This window comes from Triticum urartu, unplaced genomic scaffold, assembly GCF_056163025.1.
Source record: "Triticum urartu cultivar PI428250 unplaced genomic scaffold, HENAU_Tu73 scaffold1, whole genome shotgun sequence".
NCBI classification, from domain to species: Eukaryota; Viridiplantae; Streptophyta; class Magnoliopsida; order Poales; family Poaceae; genus Triticum; species Triticum urartu.
In genome coordinates this window covers 1,952,779-1,963,628 of record NW_028259461.1, presented here as the reverse complement: position 1 = coordinate 1,963,628, position 10,850 = coordinate 1,952,779, and positions in this window count along the sequence as shown.

Genomic DNA, 10,850 nt, shown 5'->3' with positions numbered 1-10,850 from the left:
GATTGTCTCTCGGCCAATATCGATTTTTAGAAAGAAAAAACAAGAATTTTCTTCTTTTTTTATTAACATTAAGAAAAAAGAATATAATTAAAATGGAATTGGCAATATAATTTTTATAGACTTTTGAAAGAAAAAAAAGGGGTTTTTTGCAACCGTTATTTCTTATTTCTTGCCTATATCATATCACGGAAACCTTTCGCTTTGGAACGTGGAGAGATGGCTGAGTGGACTAAAGCGGCGGATTGCTAATCCGTTGTACAATTTTTTTGTACCGAGGGTTCGAATCCCTCTCTTTCCGCTCCCTTGGATCATTTGGGACTTTCGAATTGGAAAGAATTCTGACCCCCGGATTTTCTCATAGATAAATGTACGAAACAAATCCAATAAGAAAAAAAAAAACTGAATTTTTACTCCTCGCGTCCAGGATTCCGTCCTGGGTCATTAGATAAGAATCCAAAGATAAAGAGTGAAACAAAGAATATCACTACTGTATAAACAAAAAGTTTGAGAGTAAGCATTACATAATCTCCAAGATTTTTTTTTAAGGAATAGATTACCAGTTTTTCCTTACCACACGGATCCACTAGGATGGTTTTTTTTTATACCTAAAAATGCAAAAAAGAATTCTTGAAAAAAATTGCAAGAATTCTTTTATAATAAGCACTCTTATCAATAGCAAAAATAGGGTTAGGTGGTTAGGTATTGTGTAGGTACCTTTAGGTACCTGCTCAACCTAGGTGCAGGGGAGTAGAAAGGCTGATCCAAATTTATTGCTGTAGCTACCCATTCAATGTAGAAGAATTTAAATTTTAGAATCGAAGGTTCATAATATAAAAATATAAAACTTCTCGGCTTTTACCCATTTTAAAATTTTTTTGGAATGAACACATCATTCAATTTGGCATACAGAGTACTAAAGATTTCATCGAAAACTTACAGCAGCTTGCCAAACAAAGGCTAATAGAAAAAAGAATAGAGGTATAACAGGCATAATATCCACGATTGGATTGAAAATAGCATAAGCTTCGGGTAATTTGGCAAAGAAAAAACTAGTAGGATAAAGAACAGAATTAAAACAGATACAGGTTAAACTAAGTATATTAGGCATAACAAGCATTTCATTCTTGTAGAGTAAATAATTGGATTTTTCTTGAGTTATTTTTTTAAGGGAAAGAAGGAAAAGGCAGATTCAAAATCTTTTTTCTTCGGACTTTCCCAAACACAAAATACCTCCTTGTATTCGCACTCTCAAATGAGAGTGGAATAAATTCGACTTTCATATAATATCTTAATAGAATTCCATGTAATGATCAATGCATTTTTTTGATTCTATATTATCCGCATGTGTAGAATACTAGCAAGAGAATATCCCTCCTTTTTTATGTAATTGAAATGGTATTGACGAATAACAAATAAACATACTAGTGTTTATTAGTGTCGCATAAAACCCGAAATGGGGCGTGGCCAAGTGGTAAGGCAGCGGGTTTTGGTCCCGTTACTCGGAGGTTCGAATCCTTCCGTCCCAGATTGTTTCTGATGAAACAAACGGTGAAATCATATAGTATTCCGTACGAGACAAAAGTTTATTAAAGAGAATAATGATATCTTATTCTTTCTCAGAAAACATAATAAAGTCTTAAGTCCAGTCAAATTGACTATCTTTATTTTCATGAAAAAATGGGATCTATCAAGCACATTCAGGATATGCCTCTACTATAAAATCACTTAGTCATATTTTTTTCTTCCTTTTGGTATTCGAGTTGAAGAAGTACGAGAATTCTATAACTACCAAAAACTTTCAATCTTTTCATTGGAATAGTTTATTTAGTTATTATAGTTAATTGTTTTTGGTACTGAAAAAATATATTACTACTAGAATTCTAATTCTAGTAATTAAATTAATTAAACTTTTTTGGAGGTTGATAGTTTATTTATTGAGGAAGAGTCAATCCTTCTTTTCTCACTTCAAGATTGATCATCTCGAGCCATCCGTTGAGGGTGGAAATTTAAGAATAAATAAGTTTTAAGCAAACTTGTTTAGTCGTCTTTTTCAAACTATGTTTCATTCATATGATAGAATTTTAATATGGGTTTAAATAAATTGGATCTTGGCGGAGGCTTCCCGGATAAATACTTACTTTCTTTTATCCATATTGCTCCATAGATAGCAAGTTTTAATTAGTATAAAAAAACTAAACCAATGACTATTCATGATTCCATCCATATTGGATCAATTCTCTATACCACTTTGCAATGAAAAGAGGAATGTTTGTTATGGTAAAACTTCGTTTAAAACGATGTGGTAGAAAGCAACGTGCGACTTGAAGGACATGATCGATTGTGGATTTTGCTATCCATCATTTTCCATAGTAATGAAAATGCTCTTGGCTCGACATAGCCTGTTCTATTCGTTCCGAACCAAATTTGCGCTGGGTTTAAGTAACATAGTACACGATGGAGCTCGAGAGGACAGAATTTTTTTTATCAAGGGAAAGAATCTAGGGTTAGTGAAAACTAATAAATTAGGCCAACTTTGTCAGTCTATCCTTAATATAGAAATAAATCGAAAGGTTAAAATAAGAAGAAAGTCCAATAAAAGTATATCAGAATCAATCCCTCTTATTAGATTTCTATAGAAGAGATAAATGCTTTATCGAAGGAAATAAGAAAAAAGGGTATGTTGCTACTCTTTTGAAAGAAAAAAATAGGAATTCCCGAAGTAATGTCTAAACCCAAGGATTTCACAAATCAAAGATAAAGGATTCCAGAACAAGTAAACACAATTTTCAATTGTCTCAACAACAGAGTTGGATTAGAATAAGGAATAAAAGTCAATTCGTTCGAAATGAGACAAAGAAAAGAGTTTAAAGACGACTCAAAAATTTTGGAAGGATTTTGCCTTCGAAGTTTGTCAGGCAAAATTAGCCCACTTGAGTCATGAGTATAAATGAAATTTGTTTTTTCTGTAAGGAAATTAATGCACGTCATAGTCTAATTTCTATTATTATCGACAGAAATTCGAATCATTTTCTCGAGCCGTATGAGGAGAAAACCTCATATACGTTTCTAGGGGGGGGCGTTGTTTATCTACATCTATCCCAATAAGCTGTCTATCGAATCGTTGCAATTGATGTTCGATCTCGAAGAGAAGGAAGAGATCTTCAAAAAGTAGGTTTTTATGATCCGATAAAGAATCAAACTTGTTTAAATGTTCCAGCTATTCTCTATTTCCTTGAAAAGGGTGCTCAACCAACAAGAACTGTTTATGATATTTTAAGGAAGGCAGAATTCTTTAAAGAAAAAGAAAGAACTTTGAGTTAATTGAAGAACTAAATGAATCAAAAAATAGGATAGGAGAAGATTATTAGTATTCCTAGTTGTCTAATTATTTAGACACAATTTACCTCTTTTTTAATCCTATTTGGATTTATATTATATCGTGCCAATCCAACATAAGCCCCTATTTTATTTACTTTTTCTATCTAATTTGTTTTCTTACCATTGTATTTCCATTGACAAAGGTCTATTGAACAAATAGAATTTGTAGATAGATGGGTCTCTTTATCCTCACTCCATATTCAATTTTTCCGCCTACACTTCGCTCAAATGATAAGGGTGTTCCTCTTGCATGTATTCTCATACAATATAATATATATTTTTTATAATATATATTTTTTGTTAATAAAAATCGCTAAAAATAAGGAGAATTTGGCCATCGTGATTAGGGTCGCTCTTTTTTTAACTTTACTTTAGTGGAATTTCACCGGACCTGTTCGTTTTGGCATTTGAGTGTTTTTCATGGTCGATAAAAAAAATCTTTTGATGTCTTGCTAGTTCAATGTTTTGACAGAAGCGCGCGGTGTAATTCCATTGATTTTTGGATTTCGATCGTATCTAAGATCCTTTTTTTATCTGGGTTGCTAACTCAATGGTAGAGTACTCGGCTTTTAAGTGCGACTATGATCTTTTACACATTTGGATGAAACAACAAATTCGTCCAGACTCTTGGTAGAGTCTAGAAGACCACGACTGATCCTCAAAGGTAATGAATGGAAAAAATAGCATGTCGTAATAAAATCAATCTTTTTTGAATGGAATCCAAAATTACGATTTTCTGGGTCTAATGAATAAATGGATAGAGCCTGGCTCCAATTCTGGTAAAATAAAAAGCAACGAGCTGAACTTCCTAATTGGAATGATTCCCCGCTCTAATTAGACGTTAAAAATAGATTAGTGCCGGATGCGGGGAAAGGTTGGGTTTTCCTATGAGTGGACCCTTTATTTTTTCTTTTTTTTTTTAGAAATCCTAATTATTCTTGATTATGGATTGAATAAGGGATGTTATGGATTGAATGTGTAAAAGAAGCAGTATATTGATAAAGAGGCTGTATTCCAAAGTCAAAAGAGCGATTGGCCTGCAAAAATAAAAAACTTGTTCTGTTCTTTTTTTTTAATTAGAACAAACATAAACTAATTGGGTAGAAAAGGAGCAGAAAAAGATCTGTGGATTAGACTCCCTTTCTTTCCAGGGTTTGTATTAAAAATGCAACACCCTGTTCTGACCATATTGCACTATGTATCATCATTCGATAAACCGAGAAATGCTTCTTCTCTCTGATTCAAGTAGAAATACAAATGGAAAAATTCGAAGGGTATTCAGAAAAACATAAATCTCGTCAACAATACTTTGTCTACCCACTTCTCTTTCAGGAATATATTTATGCATTTGCCCACCATTATGGATTAAATGGTTCTGAACCTGTGGAAATAGTTGTTAGTTGTAATAACAAGAAATTTAGTTCACTACTTGTGAAACGTTTAATTATTCGAATGTATCAGCAGAATTTTTTGGATAACTCGGTTAATCATCCTAACCAAGATCGATTATTGGATTACAAAAATTATTTTTATTCTGAGTTTTATTCTCAGATTCTATCTGAAGGGTTTGCGATCGTTGTGGAAATCCCATTCTCGCTACGGGAATTTTTTTGTCTGAAAGAAAAAGAAATACCAAAGTTTCAGAATTTACGCTCTATTCATTCAATATTTCCCTTTTTAGAAGACAAATTTTTGCATTTGGATTATCTATCACATATAGAAATACCCTATCCTATCCATTTGGAAATCCTGGTTCAACTCCTTCAATACCGTATCCAAGATGTTCCATCTTTGCATTTATTGCGATTCTTTCTCAACTATTATTCGAATTGGAATAGTTTTATTACTTCAATGAAATCCATTTTTTTTTTTCAAAAAGAAAATAAAAGACTATTTCAATTCCTATATAACTCTTATGTATCAGAATATGAATTTTTTTTGTTGTTTCTTCGTAAACAATCTTCTTGCTTACCATTAGCATCTTCTGGAACTTTTCTGGAACGAATCCACTTTTCTAGGAAGATGGAACATTTTGGGATAATGTACCCTGGTTTTTCTCGGAAAACCCTATGGTTCTTTATGGATCCTCTTATGCATTATGTTCGATATCAAGGAAAGGCAATTCTTGCATCAAAAGGCACTTTTTTTTTGAAGAAGAAATGGAAATGCTACCTTATCAATTTCTGGCAATATTATTTCTGTTTTTGGACTCAGCCGCGAAGAATCCATATAAACCAATTAGCAAACTCTTGCTTCGATTTTATGGGGTACCTTTCAAGTGTACAAAAAAGTTCTTTGTTAGTAAGGAATCAAATGCTGGAGAATTCATTTCTAATAGATACTCGAATGAAAAAATTCGATACCATAGTCCCCGCTACTCTCCTCATAGGATACTTATCAAAAGCTCAATTTTGTACTGGATCGGGGCATCCTATTAGTAAACCCATTTGGACAGATTTATCAGATTGGGATATTCTTGATCGATTTGGTCGGATATGTAGAAATCTTTTTCATTATCATAGTGGATCTTCGAAAAAACGGACTTTGTATCGACTAAAGTATATACTTCGACTTTCATGTGCTAGAACTTTAGCTCGTAAACATAAAAGCACGGTACGAACTTTTATGCAACGATTGGGTTCGGCATTTTTAGAAGAATTTTTTATGGAAGAAGAGCAAGTTTTTTCTTTGATGTTCACCAAAACAACTCTTTTTTCTTTCTGTGGATCACACACTGAGCGTATTTGGTATTTGGATATTATACGTATCAATGACCTGGTCAACCCTCTTAATTAATCATTAGACGAAATTAAGAAACAGGAAAGGGTTGATAAATGATCAAGAAAAAACTTTTCTATTTTTCATTCTGAAATGTTCTTTTTATTATAATAAAGAGTAGGTGAATCAACTTACTAATTAAAAAAATTAGTAGAACTTCCTCTTTGGAATAGAAATTGGCTATTTCTACATAGGGAAAGTCGTGTGCAATGAAAAATGCAAGCACGATTTGGGGAGGGATTTTTCTCTATTGTAACAAGGAAGAATTATCTACTCCATCCGACTAGTTCCGGGTTCGAGTCCCGGGCAACCCATATAGAAAAGACCCATCAAAGTTTTTCACTTTGACTCACTTCATTTACAAATACAAAATTATTGGTTTGGTTAATTTAGTTATATGGATAGCTAATCTTTGGGCTGACTTGGTTGACATTGGTATATAGTCTATGTTATACTGTTAAATAACAAGCCTTCTATTATCTATATTCTAGTTAATACGTGTGCTTGGGAGTCCTTGCAATTTGAATAAACCAAGATCTTACCATGACTGCAATTTTAGAGAGACGCGAAAGTACAAGCCTGTGGGGTCGCTTCTGCAACTGGATAACTAGCACTGAAAATCGTCTTTACATCGGATGGTTCGGTGTTTTGATGATCCCTACCTTATTGACCGCAACTTCTGTATTTATTATCGCCTTCATCGCTGCCCCTCCAGTAGATATTGATGGTATTCGTGAGCCTGTTTCTGGTTCTTTACTTTATGGAAACAATATTATCTCTGGTGCTATTATCCCTACTTCTGCGGCGATCGGATTGCACTTTTACCCAATTTGGGAAGCTGCATCTGTTGATGAGTGGTTATACAATGGTGGTCCTTATGAGCTAATTGTTCTACACTTCTTACTTGGTGTAGCTTGTTATATGGGTCGTGAGTGGGAACTTAGTTTCCGTCTGGGTATGCGTCCTTGGATTGCTGTTGCATATTCAGCTCCTGTTGCAGCTGCTACTGCTGTTTTCTTGATTTACCCTATTGGTCAAGGAAGCTTTTCTGATGGTATGCCTTTAGGAATCTCTGGTACTTTCAACTTTATGATTGTATTCCAGGCAGAGCACAACATCCTTATGCATCCATTCCACATGTTAGGTGTAGCTGGTGTATTCGGCGGTTCCCTATTCAGTGCTATGCATGGTTCCTTGGTAACCTCTAGTTTGATCAGGGAAACTACTGAAAATGAATCCGCTAATGAGGGTTACAAATTTGGTCAAGAGGAAGAAACTTATAATATTGTGGCTGCTCATGGTTATTTTGGCCGATTAATCTTCCAATATGCTAGTTTCAACAACTCTCGTTCTTTACACTTCTTCTTGGCTGCTTGGCCTGTAGTAGGAATCTGGTTCACTGCTTTAGGTATTAGTACTATGGCTTTCAACCTAAATGGTTTCAATTTCAACCAATCTGTAGTTGATAGTCAAGGTCGCGTTATTAATACTTGGGCTGATATCATCAACCGTGCTAACCTTGGTATGGAAGTAATGCACGAACGTAATGCTCACAACTTCCCTCTAGACTTAGCTGCTGTTGAAGTTCCATCTATTAATGGATAAGGTTTTTCTGCTAACATATAAGAATTTTTGAAGACAGAAATACCCAATATCTTGTTCTAGCAAGATATTGGGTATTTCTGTCTTTATTTTGAATCTTTTTTTCTTCTTAATCTTTCTATTCAGAATTCAGTTAACGACGAGATTTAGTATCCTTTCTTGCATTTTCATAACTCGTGAAATGCCGAGTAGGCACGAATTCCCCCAATTTGCGACCTACCATAGGATTTGTTATGTAAATAGGTATATGTTCCTTTCCATTATGAATCGCGATTGTATGGCCAACCATTGTGGGTAGAATGCTAGATGCCCGGGACCACGTTACTATTGTTTCTTTCTCCTCCTTCATATTGACCTTTTCTATCTTTGCCAATAAATGATGAGCTACAAAAGGATTCGTTTTTTTTCGTGTCACAGCTGATTACTCCTTTTTTCCTTTTTAAAGAGTGGCATTCTATGTCCAATATCTCGATCGAAGTACGGAGGTCAGAATAAATAGAATAATGATCAATGGAAAAAAGAAAAAAATCCTTTAGCTGGATAAGGGGCGGATGTAGCCAAGTGGATCAAGGCAGTGGATTGTGAATCCACCATGCGCGGGTTCAATTCCCGTCGTTCGCCCATCGCATTATTGCAAATTCCAAAAATGCAATTTTCCATATTCCTAGTTACGTATTTACTTACGGCGACGAAGAATAAAACTATCGCTATATTTTTTCCTTTTCCTAGTTCTTCTTCCAAGCGCAGGATAACCCCAAGGGGTTGTGGGTTTTTTTCTACCAATGGGAGCTTTCCCTTCACCGCCCCCATGGGGGTGGTCCACAGGGTTCATAACTACCCCTCTTACTACGGGGCGTTTACCTAGCCAACACTTAGATCCGGCTCTACCCAAACTTTTTTGGTTCACCCCAACATTACCCACTTGTCCGACTGTTGCTAAGCAGTTTTGGGATACTAAACGGACCTCCCCAGATGGTAATCTTAAAGTGGCCGATTTACCCTCTTTTGCAATGAGTTTCGCTACAGCACCTGCTGCTCTAGCTAATTGCCCACCCCTTCCACGTGTGATTTCTATGTTATGCATGGCCGTGCCTAAGGGCATATCGGTTGAAGTAGATTCTTCTTTTCTCTCAAAAAACCCCTTCCCAAACTGTACAAGCTTCTTCCAAAGCATACGGCTTTCTAGATGTATATGACGATCTCTAGACAGATGGATCTTATATGAATCATATGATGAAGTACCACATGAGTGGATATATAGGAAAGGAATCCAAATCTGCCGAATCGCTCATGTTATGATCTTCTACATCCTAGGTCTCTGCGTTCCGTCATCTGGCTTATGTTCTTCATGTAGCATTCAGATCGAATGACTCTATGAAATTACGTCGATACTTCCACATATTATGGGTAACGTAGGAGACATCCCTATTTTCCCCCGGGGGTCTTAATTACCACTGCTTAGCTTTCAATTTGCCTCTGACCATCAAATTAAATGTGAATAACCCGTCCTCCTCTCTTTGAAACAAGGGGCGCTTCCGGTTCTGTGCGTGCTTCAAACAATTTTGTCTTCTCCATATTACCATATCTCTAGAGCCAATAATTTTCTATGAGGAACTACTGAACTCAATCACTTGCTGCCGTTACTCAACAGTTTTCTGTTGAGGTCTATCCCGTAGAGGTAGTCAAATTGGATCAGTGATCGATTTCTAGGTTTCGTCGTAAACCTAATTGGTTACTTCCAATTACGTAAATCAATAGTTCAAACCGCACTCAAAGGTAGGGCATTTCCCATTGATATAGGAACTTTTGTACCAGAAACAATAGTATCTCCAATTATAGCCCCTCTGGGATGTAAAATATATCTCTTCTCACCATCCCCATAGTGTATGAGACAAATGTATGCATTTCGATTAGGGTCGTATTCTATGGTTACGATTCTACCAGATATGTCTTTTTGATTCCGTCGAAAATCTATTTTACGGTATAGGCGCTTATGACCTCCCCCTCTATGCCTTGCGGTAATGATTCCTCTGGAATTACGACCTTTACCACAACGGTGCCGTCCATGGATCAAATTATTTCGTGGATTGGATTTCACTTGCCTGTCTACGGTTCCCTTGCGTGTGCTCGGGATAGGTGTTTTGTATAAATGTTTCGCCGTATTATTAAGTATTCTCCTTTAGTTTTTTTCTCTATCTAGAAGTGGAATAGAATAACCCGGTTGAAGGGTAATGATCATACGTCTGTAATGCATTGTATGGCCCAGAATAGGTCCTATTCTTCTACCTTTTCCAGGTAGTCGATGGCTATTCACAGCTACCACCTTAACACCAAAGAAGAGTTCGACCCAATGCTTTATTTCTGTCTTAGTGAATCCCGATTCGACATTAAAAGTATATTGATTCTTTCCCAATAAACGAAGACTTTTTTCTGTAAATACTGCGTATTTGATTCCATCCATAAATCGACTTTCCCTCCTATGCTCTGAGTTCCAGTATCGATAAGAATTCGAGTTCTTATTGTTCTTATGTTATGGTATGAATATACCATACCAATTCGTTATGTATGGATGATGGATGAGATTCCATGGATAGAGAGCCAGTTCCAATAGACTTATGGAATGTTCCCGTTCGTGTGCATCCAGCAGGAATTGAACCCGCAAATTTACCAATTATGAGTTGGGCGCTTTAACCATTCAGCCATGGATGCTTAACAGGGATCATCGTACATCGTAAATAACCAATTTTCATATAGAAAGACATATCATAGAAAAATGAAATCGAAAATATTCCGAGATGGCAAATATTCGGAGATGACTATGAAAACACCTCTCTGGATCCTCGAATTGAAAGAGAGATTGAGAGGGATCAAGAATCCTAATTCTCGCTATTTGGAATGGATCCAATTCTATTGAGTCTGACTCATAGTGATCATTTCTCTTTAGCAAAGAATGACCTTGGTTATCAAAGGATTGAACAACCGGGATCCATTTACTTATGATACCTAGTTGGCATTGATAACAAGGATCTAATGAATTATGAGTTTAATAGATCCTCTTTAGCAGAAAGACGTATATTCCTTGCTCATTATCA